The following is an 18,282-nucleotide window of genomic DNA, read 5'->3' on the forward strand; positions in this document are numbered from 1 at the left end:
ATAACTGTTGTTTTGTGCTTTACCACATTGAAAATGTATGTAATTGTTGAAAGTAATTAAAATCCACCTATATAACAACGACTCATGTTTGTATTCTTCACACACTACTTTAAATATATTTGATGATTATATAATAAAATAAACATTTTTATTTTTTAGAAAACCTCTCCCTTGTGTGTTTATCTTTTACGTACAGTCCAATTTAGGTCATTTTAGTGTCTTCACTCACCACTGACTCACTGATCCTGGCACGGTCTTTCAGACACTAGCACAGCTGATCCTCTGATCCCACAACAGGATTATAGGTAACAGAAGGTACGAGAAGCCCATATCTCTTTCTTTCCCTCTGTCGTTCTATCTAGTAGTCCTAGAAATGGGATTGTGGTCAGGTGTAATGCTAGTTTACGTCTCACTCTGGAGTATCTGAATCTGGAATATGAGGCTTTTTTTATATTTTGATCCAGCCTTTTTGCAATTGTGTCTACAACTGTGTTTCTGACAGCAACCCCACTACCAGGTGAGAGCAGGATGTATTGAATGAAGTGAAACAGATCTGAATGTAATGTGTTGAACTGGCATGCTTTTACGTTGCAAATTGTTCTACAATACTTTTATCTGAAATGTGTTAGTGTGTGTGAGAGTTTGTTCTGGGGCAGCAATACACTCAATATTTACCCTACTTCAGCAATAGTTTTTTACATTTTGTTTTTAAAAGGTTTAGAGCATATGTAAATAATAATTATAATGATTGTGCAAAAGAAAAGAAGTACCACAATGGGAAGTTATCAATATGCCAGAAAACAATTATGGAGAACACACCTGCTCTCACCTTTGCTCAAAATATTACATATCATTCCCTTTTACTTTTCTCTAACCCCCTTTTTTAATTGGTCTGAAAAGGCAAGCTGCTAATTGTTCCTCTTAGGCACCACAGACACGTTTTTTTCACAGTTAGGGGTCATCCAGCTGAGAAGACAATTATATCTTGTAACTAATTCCTTATCAGCCAATTAAAATCATCAATGTAGTTGGATGTGATTCAAAACTCATTAAATCATCCTTAACACTGTCATGTTCTGGTAGTAAAATGTACTACTACAGTAATCGGAATGTGGTAGAAAAATGTGCTTATAATGTACCTGATGCAGGAAAATGGGTCAATGGAATGTAGACTATGGGACATCTTTGGGTCTGTGCTAAAGAGCAAAATCTAACCTATTTTCTGTATCTCTTGCCTTTGTATGACTAATTAACAGCTTCATACAAAGTGAAGTGGTCCTTTCTCATTTGGATGTGCAACTTTTACATTTTATTAAGATTTTGTTTTATTTATTTTGTAATACTTGGGTTTAATTAACTGAATAATTTTTTATTTGATCTATTTACTGTATTTAGTTTTTTGTTCTAATCAAAGGGGAGAGAAACGTAGGCATTGTCACCTCTCGCCTCTCATCTCTAAATGAATCAATTAATTTAGACAGGAAAAGATTAATGAAATGCAACACCTGCGACATGTTCGTAGTCATTGTGTAAGGTGAATTTAACATAACATTTATCTGTGAGAAATTCGTTAGAATATACACTCACCTAAAGGATTATTAGGAACACCTGTTCAATTTCTCATTAATGCAATTATCTAATCAACCAATCACATGGCAGTTGCTTCAATGCATTTAGGGGTGTGGTCGTGGTCAAGACAAACTCCTGAACTCCAAACTGAATGTCAGAATGGGAAAGAAAGGTGATTTAAGCAATTTTGAGTGTGGCATGGTTGTTGGTGCCAGACGGGCCGGTCTGAGTATTTCACAATCTGCTCAGTTACTGGGATTTTCACGCACAACCATTTCTAGGGTTTACAAAGAATGGTGTGAAAAGGGAAAAACATCCAGTATGCGGCAGTCCTGTGGGCGAAAATGCCTTGTTGATGCTAGAGGTCAGAGGAGATTGGGCCGACTGATTCAAGCTGATAGAAAAGCAACTTTGACTGAAATAATCACTTGTTACAACCGAGGTATGCAACAAAGAATTTGTGAAGCCACAACATGCACAACCTTGAGGGGGATGGGCTACAACAGCAAAAGACCCCACCGGGAACCAATCATCTCCACTACAAATAGGAAAAAGAGGCTATAATTTGCATGAGCTCACCAAAATTGGACAGCTGAAGACTGGAAGAATGTTGCCTGGTCTGATGAGTCTCGATTTCTGTTGAGACATTCAGATGGTAGAGTCAGAATTTGGTGTAAACAGAATGAGAACATGGATCCATCATGCCTTGTTACTACTGTGCAGGCTGGTGGTGGTGGTGTAATGGTGTGGGGGATGTTTTCTTGGCACACTTTAGGCCCCTTAGTGCCAATTGGGCATCGTTTACATGCCACGGCCTACCTGAGCATTGTTTCTGACCAAGTCCATCCCTTTATGACCACCATGTACCCATCCTCTGATGGCTACTTCCAGCAGGATAATGCACCATGTCACAAAGCTCGAATCATTTTAAATTGGTTTCTTGAACATGACAATGAGTTCACTGTACTGAAATGGCCCCCACAGTCACCAGATCTCAACCCAATAGAGCATCTTTGGGATGTGGTGGAAGGGGAGCTTCGTGCCCTGGATGTGCATCCCACAAATCTCCATCAACTGCAAGATGCTATCCTATCAATATGGGCCAACATTTCTATAGAATGCTTTCAGCACCTTGTTGAATCAATGCCACATAGAATTAAGGCAGTTCTGAAGGTGAAAGGGGGTCAAACACAGTATTAGTATGGTGTTCCTAATAATCCTTTAGGTGAGTGTACAACTAAATGAAAGCACATTCAATCAGACAAATGAACTACTGTACATGTTTTAAATTAACTGTTGCATTTTTGTTGCTGTGGGAAGGTCTAAAAAAATCGGCAGCAATAAAAGAAAACAAGAGCTAGTCAAATTATTGTCGCCCTGCCTTCTAGTGATGGGCATTCTGACACTACAGTACTGTCTAATGGTGGCATTATTAGATAGTAAACATTATCGTTTCTATAATAGCAACAATTTAATGTTTCCAGCATAGAATACACTAAAATAGTAATGTTAACAGATGTACCTTCTTTTTTCAACAATAATCAAAATATTCAGTCTACAAGAAAATAGCACAGGCAAATTAAGTAGTTATCTAATTCACTGTGCATGATTGGTTTGTTTTAAGTTGAGGAGACATATGCACATCTTAGGCTGCAATGAAAAAACAGTTCTATCATATAACGATTCATACTTGTTTCCCACAGAGCCAGAAGCACTATAGTTCTTACCCCTGGAACACCACCTGTTTCAGAATTAACTAAATTTGTAGGAGTGATTGAAGCTGTAGTTGGTTGTAGATGTGAGGGAGGTTGTGGTGGTGGGTGGAGCTGAGGTAGGCATAGTACCATTAGCATCTGGAGATTAGCTGTTGATCCTCCACGCATTGAAAAATGGATTTTACAAAGTGTGTACTCACAATATTTAAATAGATTTTTGCCGGACCACGTAACCAGAGCTGGCCAAGAAGAGTGAATGTCTCTTACTGAGTGAGTGAGTAACTGATTACCCCTTGTTAAGCATTGTGGTTAGAGACACGGACTCTCACGCAGGGGATCAGTTAACTGTCAGGAAAAGATAATGGTCAAGATAAGGCACTCAAATAATAATAATTATGGGTAGATTGTTCAGACAGAGACTGTGAAGGTATTCCACTCTTACATATTATTCACAGAATGTTAATAATGTAAATGTTTAACAATATTAAATAGATATTAGATATTATATGTCCCTTATTCCATCATATCATATTTCATATAAATTTTTTTATAGCGTATAGAGTAGAATGTGTCTTGTTAATTTTAAACCAGCAATTTTTGCACACATTTTCCAAACAAAACAGAAAATACTAACAGAATTTTGCACAAAACAATCTGTGCTCTTAATCCTCTTCATCACTTCAAATAAAGACAAAAACATGGAAAACATTTAACATTGTAGCCCTTTTATTATTTAAAATGAGCTGTCTAACAGGGTGGAACAACCATCAATGTATTGGGCACCAGTTTCAACTGATTAGGCTATCTGTTCTTCAATGTATCTCCATGTTGAGAGGTACAGTTGCACAGATATTTTATTGAGTGCCTGAGGCTCTTCGATCAGGCACAGTACCTGATTGTCAGCATACCAGCTGATGTCCTTTCGTGGGCCTAGACAGAAGTATTTGTTTACACCATTGCAATGAATGAAACTGACCTGTATATTGTCATCCTCCACATTCAAGATGGTGCCAATATTGTTGCCTAAATTCCGTGTTTCAAGTAGACATTCAGTATTATTTCAATCAGATGCTTTTATGTTACGAGGCTTAGTGGTTAGAACTGTTTTACTAATTCTTAAGATAGGGCCTATTTTTCGCAGTTGCATGATATGATAAATGCAGCTGATTTCTGTGAGAGGTGACAGCAAATTTATTTCAGAATATCAACAACTCTGGAGGTCAGTTCATGTAATTATTCTAAACTACTATAAAACAGACCCCATGCAGTTTTATAGACCTACATTTGTGCACAGGCCATGTAACGTGCTCAAGCAGCCTACTATATTTAACAAATAAATTGAAGCGTACAATTTAGTGGAAGACATGAAAGCACATTTTGGAGAGAAATCCGTAGTGCAGACTGCTTGTGTTTATATTGATTCCACCTCCAACGCGACATACACGGGAACAACAATGGAGATATCGTACACCTAATACTGACGGAAAGCCAGCATTTGCGAACTAAAGTAAACCCTGCAGTGAACGGAAAAATCAATTGAATGAACTCCATACATTTTCTATTATAAATAGACAAGCTTTGAACATAAAGTGGCAAATCAAAAATAGTGAAAAAGTAGAATTATCGGCCTGCAGTATAAAACATGACGTAACTGCAATGTCCTGTTAGAAGTGTATATACCTAACAACTCAACATCAACACATTTAAAACAACCTACATAACCCCTCCATCTTGATTAAAAGGTATAAATCATAGTTTTAATAAAAAGCAGTAACTTTGGTCTTAATAGTGCAAGCAGTAACTTTGGTCTTAATACACTGAAGACTGCAAAAATTGTTAGAAAGCTTGGTAGGCTGCTTCTGTTTGGCTTGACATTACTATTTTGACCAGTGCAATGTATGGCAGATACATATAGAAAAACCCAGAGATGGAAAAGGACGAGGTTCTTTTGTAGGCTACAAAAACACTGAGTCTTTGTTGGTCTCACAGGGATAACGAGTTGATTTCAACACCAGTACATAGTTCCAAACCGAGAGTACAATGGCTCAAATACGAGTCTGGTCCTATACACTGGCGCTGAAATGAACCAATTTCAATGCAAGGACTCCTGGGACAGACCTGCAAAAATGCGCCGTTCTCATCTCATAAAACCATTCTCTGGTACTGAACCGCTTTTTTAAATTTGCATACACGCTTTGAGTCACTCTTGTCTAATCAGTCTTGTGTGTTTTTACGTCACCTTTTGGTATCGCCTCAGCTTGCTTGGAACCTCGATGAGGCAGGTACTAATAAAAGTACCTGGTACATGGTACTATCCATGGTACTATACATGGTACTATTTCCACTTGGCCAGTGGAAAAGCAAAAAAGGTGAGCTGAGTTGAGCTGGTACCATGCAGTGGAAAAGCTCCCAAAGCGGGTAGATTCGAGCCGGTACCATGCATGTGAAAAGCGCCATAGGTCTCTGGCTAAATGTTAGCAGTACAGTTAGTCTACACTGTTGTCATCTAGCAGCTATCTTTGTAGTTATAAATTCACAGTGTAAACAGACTGTTCATTGTTTAATATAAATTCAGTATTAAAATGTCAAAAATCCTGAACATGCTACTGGATCCGATGAGATCTCTGAGATGTGGCATATATATTGGTTTCCAAAACTATTTTAGAAATGATAGTTGTTCAGAAAATGTAACTTCTGACAACTGTTAAGCATTGGCAATGAAAAAGTATTCATTCTGACTGCACAGCACAGTACACCCAGTTCATTGAAAAGATGTGTTAAAAAAGAACTAATTGTTCATGATCACTACTGCCTTCTCAACAGGAGCTAAAGCATACCAACAGGTTTGCACCTATTGCTCTGTTGTTACCACCGGAACATATACCGGGTTCCAGTACTTTAGTGTTGGTTGTCACGGTTGAGGGTAGGCAGGACACAAAGCGCAGAGCAGGAGTCATTTTATTCCGGGAAACAAAACAAAAGAAGAGGTAAAACTGAGAACTAGGATCCCCAAGTAGAGGCAACGCAAGGCAGCTGCTTTAACTGGGGACAACCAAAAACCACAAACGTTATAGTAAACTCTAAGGCTAGCAGTGTATTTCCGTTAGATATTAGCAACCATTGCCTGATTGCGTAAGGCCACAAGAACTCTCGCAAAGTGATCTTGACTGTATTTTCGCCTATCCAGAGGCCAAGCTAGGTCTATAGTATTTCACTAATGTTTTTACCTCTAGCAGATAAGCATGCCTCTTATATGAGGGTAAGATTCAATCCCTTCTCTTATTGAGAACAGATTCAATCCCTGGTTTATTTCTGCAATATCTGATGCTACTCATAAAAAAAAAAAAATACATCCATCCATCTTATTAAGCTAATCCGGGGCCGGGTCGCGGGGGCAACAGTCTAAGCAGAGATGCCCAGACTTCCCTCTCCCTAGACACTTCCTCTAGCTCTTCCGGGGGGACACAGAGGCGTTCCCAGGCCAGCCGGGAGACATAGTCCCTCCAGCGTGTCCTAGGTCTTCCCCGGGGTCTCCTCCCGTCCGGAACAGATGCCCAAGCCACCTCAGCTGACCCCTCTCGATGTGGAGGAGCAGCGGCTGTACTCTGAGCTCCTCCCGGGTGACCGAGCTTCTCACCCTATCTCTAAGCTAATTTCGGCCGCCTGTATCCGGGATCTTGTCCTTTCGGTCATGATCCAAAGCTCATGACCATAGGTGAGAGTAGGAACGTAGATTGACCGGTAAATCTTTCTTCACCACGACAGACCGATACATCGAACGCAATACTGCAGAAGCTGCACCGATCCGTCTGTCAATCTCCCGTTCCATCCTTCCCTCACTCGTGAACAAGACCCCTAGATACTTAAACTTGAATTCTGGAATACAGGAAACCCTTAAGTACTAAGCGGCCACTACACTGACAGAACATATAGTGTTGGTCTCTGTAACTAGTATTGATCAAAATACAGTTGCTGATGCCTTTAAATGCAACTTTATTGCATTTAAAGGCATCACCGTTTGAGGAAAAAATCACTATACCTACACCAAATGAATAGAATAAATGATATACATGAAAATCTAGTAATAATGCGAGAACACTGAAGGCTGAGGCGTTTTCATAGAGCGTGTTCACAGAACAAGAGGACCTTGATTCTTTGCTAGTTATTGCAAGCAAGCAAGTTTATTTATATAGCACAATTCATACATAGAAGCAATTCAATATGCTTTACAGTGAAAATAATAATATAATACATTTTTTGGGGAATTAAAACAGTCAGATTGTTACAATTCTCTAGCTCAGCTGTCTCCAGGGGGGACTGCATGAACTTCAACACCTTAGTATATCAATCCTCACATTCCAATGCTAAGATGAGCCCGTCAGTCCCTTTGTGAGATAATCATTGCATCAATGTTTTATAGACACTAAGAAAACCATAGGGGCTGATATGCTAGATCCAGAATTATTGGTGAGTGTGGCACCAATTATCTCTGGAGCTTTAACATGTATATTTAATCTAACATTAATTTCACAGGTTATCCCTAAAATAAGGAAAACCGCTCTTGTACACCTACTGCATAAGGATTGGGACACTAATATCCTTGATAATAATTGTCTAAATCCCTTAAGTGTCATCGCTTGGTAATATCTTTGAGGCATTGGTAAATTAACCGTTACGTGTTACGTGTTTAATTACACGGCAGCGAACGTGCTGAATCCCGGGAGAGATGTGCAGAGCGGGAAAATGGCACATTGTTCAATATTTGGGTGTCTGTAGGGATTACTGATTCAAATTAACGAAATGACTCGAAAGATTCTACCTTTTTACTGAAAGACTCGACAAGATCCGAGTCAGTACAAATAGTTGTACTTCCCATCTACTAGCCACCTTTTTATAGGAGATTTTTATAATTGGAAATGTTTTGTCTGGACTGGCTAACACTAGACTCAGGTGGCATAGAAGAGTTCTGGAATGAGCTGAACCTTACACAGCTAATCAAAAATCCAGACGCTAATTGATTACATTTTAACAAATGTACCAGACAAAGATATGGCTAGTTGCGTTTTTCCACTACATTAGTTACCACTGTCCCACAGTATGTATCAGGGATGATAGAATCCGGAGGGGCCTTACCTCGCTTCAGTTTTATGAAATTATAAACATTTTAATGAACATGCTTTTTTGCAAGATTCTGAATATATTAACTGGGATTGCATTTAAGCTTTTACTAATGCTGAGCTGGCCTTAAAGCCTTTTACCAGTGTTTTTAATTCCATTACTGATAAGCACACCCCATTCAAAAGAGCATGGGTATGGCATTGATCAAATCCCTGGTTTACTGCTGATTTATCTGAGGCCATTTATAATCGAAGTTAAGCATGGACTAAGTCTAGAAAAACAGATGGTAAGTTCTGACTGGTTCAGGTTTAAGCAAATGTGAAACACTTGCACAAAAGTGTATTAGAAAAGCAAAATCAGACTATTGAAATCAGACTCTCTGCTTCACTCAAGTGAATTGGGAACCCAACAAAATAGTTTGGTTCTATTTCTGACATGAATATCATTGTTGATGTTTTTAACAGTCACTTTATTACAGCCGGCATCTTCTTTGAAAGTCATTCTACTGCCACCTCACTTGATAATATTCCAAGGCTTTTCCCTGGAAAAGTTCACAGAAAATGAAGTGCTTGATGCTTTGATCTTTAAAAACACTAATAAATCATCAAGTCTTGATAAGCTAGATCCATGCTTGCTGGTTAAGGCAGCTCTGTTCATCTCAGTTGCACTAGCGCATATTTTTCATCTAGCATTAACAACTGGGGTTATTCTAAAGATCTGGAAAACTGCATGTGCAACCACTTTACAAAGGTGATGACACTAAAATCCTTGATAATGATCTCTCTCAAATTTTGGTCCTGAAATGTAATACTTCATACAAAAACCTGGGTATTTGGCTGGATAATAAACTCTCCTTTAATACCTCATTACTGAGTTTGTAGAACATAATTGAAGATCAAAAATTGGTTTCTGTACAAATATAAAGCATGCATATCATCTCAACATAGAAAGGAAATTGTTTGGGCTACATTTATGTCTGTGCTGGACTGGACTGTTTTAAAAAGTCTTGACTTTTTCTATCATGTGGCTCTACATTATATTACTGATGCAAGTTTTTGTATACACCATCGTCATTTATCAACTACTGTGGGTTGGGATTCCTTGATGTCCAGAAGACTTGGACATTGGATGTTGTTTGTTTATAAACGAATCGGAGAATTAACTCATATCACATTCACTCTCAAGAGTGGCTACTTCTCAAGATACTTCAAGCTCCGTTGAAAATAGGTTCAACTTTGTTTACCTTTTATGACCTGCAATCCTGGACTCAATCAAATGTATTTATAAAGCACTTTTTACATCAGCAGATGTCACAAAGTGCTTTTAAAAAACACCTGGCGTTAAACACAGTAGTGTTGAATTTCAGTGGCTAGGAAAAACTCCCTAAGAATGCCAAAATGTAGGAAGAAACCTAGAGAGGACCCAGACTCAGAGGGGTGACTAGGTAAACCAGGTGTGCCAGGTGAACATATTAAGATTGCAATGTAATAATTAATAAATGCGTGTGGGTCCAGAGTCTATTTAAACTTAGTCCAGGTCGGAAGCATGACCAGATGGACAAGGGCAGGGACAACACGGGGGAGGGGGAGGTGTAGGCACAGTGGCACCTGATCAACCAGGAGGACAACCAGGAGGACTTTGGACAGGGACAGCAACGGGTCTTTCAAGCCAGGTACTCCTCAGGTGTGGGCCAGGTCCTCATGTCCTCCTATGTTTAAAATGGCAGGAGACAGGGAAAATATAGATAAGGCATTCCTTATCTCTACAAGGATTTAAAGTGGAGAAGGAGAACTGACCCTGCACCCCAACACAATAATATAGCAGCGTAAGACCTTGGGGCTGGGACGGAGGTCCGGTGACACGGTGGCCCTATCTGGGGGAGGCCCCAGACAGGGCCCAACAGGCAGGAAATCAATCCACCCACATTGCCAGGCATCAACCAAAGGGACACCCACCAAACGCAATCACCCTGAAGGAGGTTTGAGTATTGCCTGCAGAGTACAGCCCAATTGCACAAGTGCGCAACAGAGAGACAACAACAAGCCTGTGACTCCGTCCCCGAATAGCATTGGAGGGAGGGCTTCCCAGTGGTGATGACAGCTGTTGTGGAAATTTCTTTACTCAGTGAGAATGCATTGTATAAAGGATAGAGTCCCACTGTTAAGATAGGTACAGGAATGTGTGGGACCTGGTATTTGCATAGGGGGCATCTATTGTCTGTCCAGATGCAGATCAATGGGTTTTAGGACAGGATAGGAGAAGATATACAACAGGGGGAGTAAGGCCAGTTTGCCCCTTTGGGTAAACACTACAGTAAACATGGCAGGAAGGATAAGGTTGGGGAAGATAGCATTTTACGTGTGTGATAGAACAAAGGGAAAGGTGTTTGATTGACATGAAACAGATGGCAGCGTCTTACCACACCCCTTTTTCCTATGTAATAAATACTGTCGAAATGATGTTTTTATTTAGAAACTATCCACCGTTACTTTGTAACCTGTATACTTTCTCCTTGCAAGTTTCATTAAAACCGTTTATTGCGCAATTGATTTCTCCTGTCTTACCTACCATTTTCATAGAACTATTTGGATTTTAGAAATTGCCATCACAATTTGGGGGCACGTCCGGGATCCTAATCCTGATCGGTTTGAGTCCCTTTCCTAACAGGTTAACCGTGCACGGCCAGAGAAAGCTCTGGAATTCTAGTACCGTCCAGAAAAGGCTTATCCTTTGACGGGCTGAGAAAGAGTGCCTGACGGGAGCTGTGACTCGGGCTTGATCAGTACAGGTTTCCTGCGGAAATTGAATTTGGAGGCAAGAACGCAATTCGGTTTAAAAAACTTAAAGTTGGACTTTATAGTTTAAAATCTGCAGTAAAAGGTTGGACCTTTTTAAAATCTCATTTGTGGGCTGACGAGCTTGACTTCGCTTTCTGGTTGGTTGAGTATAAAGTAGATTTACTGGGTAAATCTGAAACATGGGGACGTGCGACAGTGAATCTTTGCCGGTCTCTCGTGTTTACGCTGGACCGGCAAGAATTATCACTGACGTATATGGTGTTTGGACATGTGAACAATGTTTCTTTGAGTGTTATTAGGTTTTCCGGCGACTGGCGTTTTCATACGGTGATGGATGCGCGGCCTGTCGGGCTGATTGGAGGTAGATGGACGTGGTAACGTATGAAAAGTTGTTTGGAAAGCGTAGGCTACGGTGTGTAGACAGTGTGGAGTATATTGATCTGTGTTGTAGTTTTTTTTGCTCAGGTTAGATGGCTCGTTCTCCTCTGATCGCCCGTCACCCCACCCCGCGGAGTTCAGTTGGACCGATAGGTGGGTCTCCTTGGAGGCCCGATCGGGACACTGCATCGTTGGAGTCATAAGCTCTGAGGACTTTTTCGTTGTGAACGTGGAAATGCTGTGGGCCGCTGGAGGCCGTTTTCTGCTCCGCTTTGGAAGTGTTGAGCATGTCTACGAGTTTCAAGAAAAGTTCCAAAAGTGGGGAGTTGTACACACCAGGTGTACACACCCGTAATCTCTTTGGCCTTGCCGCGAGTGATTCAACGGGAACACGCAGGAACGCTGAACCGCCTGAGGGAGGGGTGCGGACGGTCAGACAGGGGACCAGAGGGAGCATCAACCGGTGAGATTGTTCCTTAATACAGTTTTCATATGCTTTAGTAAACAATGTGGTTGATGATTTGATGGTTTTGTAGAAATTGATAGATGGATTTGAGTAAGTATGGTGACTAGAAGTTTTTTTGAGTATTGCAGTCAGGGCGGCTGTAGTTAGAAACATGTCGTTTTTGTTCCATGTCCTGACACCAATTCCCGTGCAGCAGTTGGACTGCGTGATGGAGTATAGCGTGCTCCTGTATGTGTGTTTGTGAAGTGTGGTGTTTTGGTTAATAGCGACTGTAGTTAGGCCTGACAACCATTCCTATGCTGCTAACCTATTGCGTTGCGATTAGTGCTGGATTATAAGCGGTTGGACTGCTTGAACATCTGCAATTTAGGTTGGACTTAAATATGCAATTGAGATTGGATCTCATACTTTCAGTGCCTGTAGAAGGCTCCTGTAAATTGCCGCAATTGTTGGTCAGCTTATGGTTTGGATCAGTATGCTACAGAAGTTGTATATGCACGCGCCACTTGTGTTTGTTCTGAATGTGGTTATGGCCCGAGTCAAGGGCATTTGTCATTGTCTGGTTGTGGTCGGTCTAGTAAATGCATTTGTCCATTTTGGTATTCCCTGTGCACGAGGGATCCGATTGGCTGCATTGAGTATTCCTTGATAGAATATTGGATCTCGTTTACCGAGGTTGGTGTTAACTTGGAAGTTTTGTAATAGCAATGTTTCGTCTTGTTTGGAGTGCGTTTGGGCGAACGCTTACATTGCGTATGCGAGGCCTACTCTTTTGGCCTTTGCCTTTGTGTTGAAATTGAATTTGCCTGATGGCTTGCACACGTGGGAGTGTTAGCCTGCTAACTTAGGAGTTTAAGAAAATAATGGCATAAATATAATTAGAGGGATAGCTTAGAAATTGGTATAATGATGATTCTGTGATTTGGTAAAATGTGGTTTCGTAATGAGGGGTTAAAATAGTGTTTTCTCTCTCCTTGTATGGAGTGGGAAGCAGACGATAGCAAAAGTTTTTAGTATTAAGGTAACATGCTGTTTTCCATGAAGACTGGATTCAGCCAATATAGTCATAGCCTGCAAAAGAGTGTAAAATGACTACGGTCTGTTTATTCCCCAAATAGCCAAAGCCAGTTTATCCCCCGTTTAAATTAACCTAAAATTAGACGTCCTGTTTTAAATGCTAAATTGAGTTTGGTTAAATAAAGGAGTTCTCTTATAAGTGTTTTCCAACGATAACTGGGATAATACTTGTTTTTTTTTTTTAAAACCAACGCATGATACTCGTTCATGGAATTTGAATTCTGGAATGGTACATTAGTGAACAAATAGGGTATTGATGTAAAGGTGTTTAAGGCTACATTGAGTTTCCTTTGGATTTCTCATTGTACCTTGATTATAGTGACGTCATACATATGTTTTCTGCCTGGATTGCCATTTTTAAGAGTTTTTTAATTTCCACCATAATGTTGAGTTTTTGTATAGATAATGATAAGCACATTTTTACAAACTGCGAAAATATTAGATAGGTTGGACACTAAATCTAGAATCTTCAGTTAACGAACGATGTAGGCTAAATTGAGAGGATGGTCTGGGGACCATAAAGGAACATTTGGCCTTGCTAATGGCTTACCATATATGTGTTGAGCTCAGAGCTTCAGGAAGGGTGGGCAGGTCCACTGGGATGGCTTCCGCCACCCTTAACATTATATCAAGGTAGCATATTACTAAGGGTTAAATTCGAGTGTTCAGCCTGTTCTCACACGTGGTAATTTTACCAACACATGTTCAGTTTTGGGATGATAAAACATTAAGTGAAAGCTGCATAAGTTTTCCTTTTGGTTGCTTTAATGTTTACATTTATGGTTTCAAATCAAATTGTAGTATGGGTGAAGACCTTAAGTCATCCAACATTGTTAATTGCTAGTACAAATTTGATGTATTTGCATGAAATATGCGTGAAAGTAGAGATTTTGGCTGACTGGCACTATTTTGAATGACGTAGACTTACATCTAAAATTGAGAAAATTCCCTAGAGTTTAGGAGGTAAATTGAGTCATGATGTTTGTTGGTCTCAAATTAGTTTGGCCATTGCCTGTGTAGATGCACATTTTTATGTGCTAATTTGGGAGTTCCTTCACACGAGCGACCGTGTGTGTGGTACAGTTTTTATTTCCTTTGTTTTTCTTATTTTCGGTTGTTTTGGTTGGATATTCAGTTTGCTACGCTTACTGGATGTATGTTAGATTCCTCCTAACTATCGATTTTCTTTTTAATTTTGGTCCTGTAATGGTTCTGCTTTCAAGCTTGAAGTCATTTTCTGTCTTGAAAGCAGGGGGGGATTGTATGAAATGATTATCTATAGTGGAACTTAGAGTTCAAATGAAAAAGAGTTGAACTTAGAGTTCAAAGCAAATTAAATAGGTACTTAAAGAAGTTACGTGAATAATCTAGTTTGTCAAATTGGGTTTTTGAAATGTATGTTTTATGTGAAATCTAACATGGTTATGGTTGAGTAGAATACATCTTGCCATTTTGAAATGGTGTAGCTAAGCAATACCTAATTTGATGGGTGTGTTACTGTTTAATTAGTTTAATATTTGATTAGAGGTAATCATATTAATCTCATGCATTATGGAATAAGTGGGTAGAAACGTGCAGGGAGCACATTTAGTTATTTCTTACATGTTTACAAAATTTTGCCATGGTTTAATTGATATTGAGAAAATAATTCTGCATCAAGTTATATTTCTGGTAAACAAGTTGAGAAGTCTTACATAGTCTAAATTGCATAAAGAGAGGTACAGACCCACTGTAGCACTCCACTCTATGACAGTTTGAGATGGATTTTAACTTGTTTGGACTCTTTAGAAGAGAAACAGACATTATCAAAATTGGGTATTCTAATACTAATTTAAGTTCAGTCCTAGTAAGCAATGATTGGAAAGTTAATGGTTAACAGAGGTTTCTTTGAGGTGAATGATGAGGAAAAAAGGTTGTTCTACTATTGTCAATGCCTGGGTTGTTTCTCAAGATAACATTGATATTATTGATAAGGTGACCCTTCTTCAAGACCAGGGTCTGGTCTTAGGTTAATATACCAACCCCCCACTCCAGGGAGAGCCCTGTGGTGGTAAAGGAGTAAAAAGGGGGGGTCATGATTTATGACAGGATTTCAGAGTGTGTTTGATGTGCTATGATAATAAGAAGAGATTGAGAAGTTCACACTAAGTTTCATCTTGTAGAGAAATTAGGCTAAATAACAGTTATGTTAGCTGACCTTCAAGATGGTGTGAAATGTTTGATTTGAAAAGAGGTATTTGATCCTATATGTGAAACAATGGGTGAATTTGATTGTAGTTCCGATACAACACAATCAGATGTAAATTATATAGGTGAACTGAGAATTGTTCATGAACTACTATTAGAGAATGGTACTTCAATGTAAGTAAACTATCTTAACTGATGAGTTTTTGGAACAGTAATGTGAAATTGTGTTCTTCTGTTCTTTGTGTTGGTTGTTACACCAACTATAGAAAAGAGTGGAATTGTTATTTTGCTACACTAGCAGAACAGAAGCACCAGAGATGTTAATGTTTTAACGATACTGTTATTGATTTCAACCGTTCTAATCTATTTGGAGAAAAGAAGTAGGGAAATATAGGGTTTGAGTGTTTGATAGTGTGTGGTTCTAATGTATCAGCGAGATGCAACAAGCTAACGTGATGGACATATGTGATGATGTACTGTGCAGTTGGAACTAATCTTCTCAAGGATAATTCACACATTCAGATACAGAACACTTGAAAGCGATTCGACAACAGAGGACTTGTTGGAGCCCAGAGAGAGACTGAGCTTGGCTTAAAAGGACAACTGTGAGGTGGCTGAGGTGAGATGGATCTCACAGACACACAGACAGACTGTCCTACAGCTGAGAGAGGAGTCGACTCTGGCTCGCTGCACGTCTAGGTGCTGCACGTCTACAGGATGCTGAGTTCCTGTGAGCTGGACTGATTTGAGTCCAGTCACCAGTCACTTTCTACATGGCCTTTAGCTCTAGAACCTTTGGCTAAAACTGGTCATCTTGGAATTCACAAAGGAAAACACACAGATTCTCCTGGCCTGGCTGATAAAGCAGCTAGAATGGAGACAACAAGAGCTGTGTCTGCATTTGAGCTGTGAAGGACAACACCTTGGAATATACGTCTGACTTTTTCGTTCTGTTACATCGGCCTGTCAAAGAAATGGTTCATAACTGACTGTCTGACGTTTGGAAGAGCAGAACATTTGTGATGACTTTGGAAGAACATCCAAATGGAACCATGGAGAGGACTTTTCAGTGAATTGAGCAATTGGCATGAGAGAACTTTGTAACAGTGATAAATTTAAGGATGCATTCAGTGATAGGTGTTTATGATGATTTTAACATAAAAGTTTTGCGGTACTATGTTATAATTCTGTATGATGACAATGTGTGATCTTGGAGTTAATACGGAAGGTACTGATCTAGAAGAATGCAAAGGAGGATCCAGACATTTCAGATTTGCTAAGTTCTCTAATCATTAAGGATAATAATATTGACTGGGTCATGTTGTTAAAGAGTACTGTTTTGTTGCAGTCTACATCCTAATGAGTGTACTGTTTAAGGTTTGATACCAAGGTTTGACATGGTATCAAGAGGATGGATTGTTGTGGAAATTTCTTTACTCAGTGAGAATGCATTGTATAAAGGATAGAGTCCCACTGTTAAGATAGGTACAGGAATGTGTGGGACCTGGTATTTGCATAGGGGGCATCTATTGTCTGTCCAGATGCAGATCAATGGGTTTTAGGACAGGATAGGAGAAGATATACAACAGGGGGAGTAAGGCCAGTTTGCCCCTTTGGGTAAACACTACAGTAAACATGGCAGGAAGGATAAGGTTGGGGAAGATAGCATTTTACGTGTGTGATAGAACAAAGGGAAAGGTGTTTGATTGACATGAAACAGATGGCAGCGTCTTACCACACCCCTTTTTCCTATGTAATAAATACTGTCGAAATGATGTTTTTATTTAGAAACTATCCACCGTTACTTTGTAACCTGTATACTTTCTCCTTGCAAGTTTCATTAAAACCGTTTATTGCGCAATTGATTTCTCCTGTCTTACCTACCATTTTCATAGAACTATTTGGATTTTAGAAATTGCCATCACACAGCCCACCTGGCAAGACAGCAATGGTGGACACAAACAAGCCTTTCTGGTCAACTTCACGGCCCTGGGCCAGACTACACTTAATCATAGACCATGCTGTAGAGATGAGTCTTTAGTAGACACTTGAAAGTTTGCACTGAGTTTGCATTTCTAACCTTAATTGGCAAATAATTCCAAAGTAGTGGAGCTCTATAAGAGCTCCGGCATTTTTTTTGAGAAATTCTAGGTACAATTAAAAGGCCTGCATCTTGCAATCTAAGGTTACATGTAGGTATGTATGGCTGTATCATTTCAGTGAGGTAAGTAGGAGCAAGTCCATGTATTGATTTATAGGTGAACAATTCAATCTTAAAATCGGCTCTAACCCTAACAGGCAGCCAGTGTACAGAGGCTAGTACTGGAGTAATGTGTTCGAAAGTTTTTATTTTTGTTAGGATTCTAGCAGCCGTGTGCAGCGCTAATCTTTTTTTTTATATACGTTTATTTATTGATTTCTCAGGGTAACCGGAAAGAAGAGCCTTGCAGTAATGTAATCTAGAAGTAACAAAAGCATGGATTTGTTTTTCTGCATCAGTTTTTGATAGAAAGTTTCAGATTTTTGCAATGTTTCGAAGATGAAATTAAGCAACTCTTCAGAGATATTTTCATCAAAGGAGAAGTCAGGGCCAAGGTTTCTTACAGTTATTTGGGATACGACAATGTAGCCGTCGTTCACTGTGAGATCTGCCAAAAAACTCTTTGTTTCTTGGGTCCTAAAACACGCATTTGTCTTTTTCTTGAGTCTAAAAGCAAGAAGTTCTCTGTCATCCACCTCCTAATGTTGGAAACGCATGCTTCCAAAGTAGTTAATTTTGGGGCTTCTCCATGCTTCATTGAAATAGATAACTGTGTGTCATGAGCATAACAGAGAACATTGACATTGTGATTCCGGATTACATCACCCAGAGGCAGCATATATAGAGAGAACAATAATGGGCCCAGAACCGAGCCTTGAGGAACACCAAAACATACCTTTGATTTGTGAGAGTATATGCCATCCACACATATGA

General features: G+C 39.6%; 1 protein-coding gene across 1 annotated transcript in view; it reads left to right on the forward strand.

The window, feature by feature from the left end:
* The first annotated feature begins 357 nt into the window (after positions 1-357).
* The window catches only part of LOC105030948 (retinal guanylyl cyclase 2), a 182,894-nt gene continuing 164,969 nt past the window's right edge, over positions 358-18,282 (forward strand). The window contains exon 1 of the mRNA XM_029118297.2: positions 358-517. The gene's annotated coding sequence lies outside the window, so the exon portion shown is untranslated. The remainder of the gene's footprint in view (positions 518-18,282) is intronic.

The sequence above is a fragment of the Esox lucius genome, chromosome 25, assembly GCF_011004845.1.
Source record: "Esox lucius isolate fEsoLuc1 chromosome 25, fEsoLuc1.pri, whole genome shotgun sequence".
Taxonomy (NCBI): domain Eukaryota; kingdom Metazoa; phylum Chordata; class Actinopteri; order Esociformes; family Esocidae; genus Esox; species Esox lucius.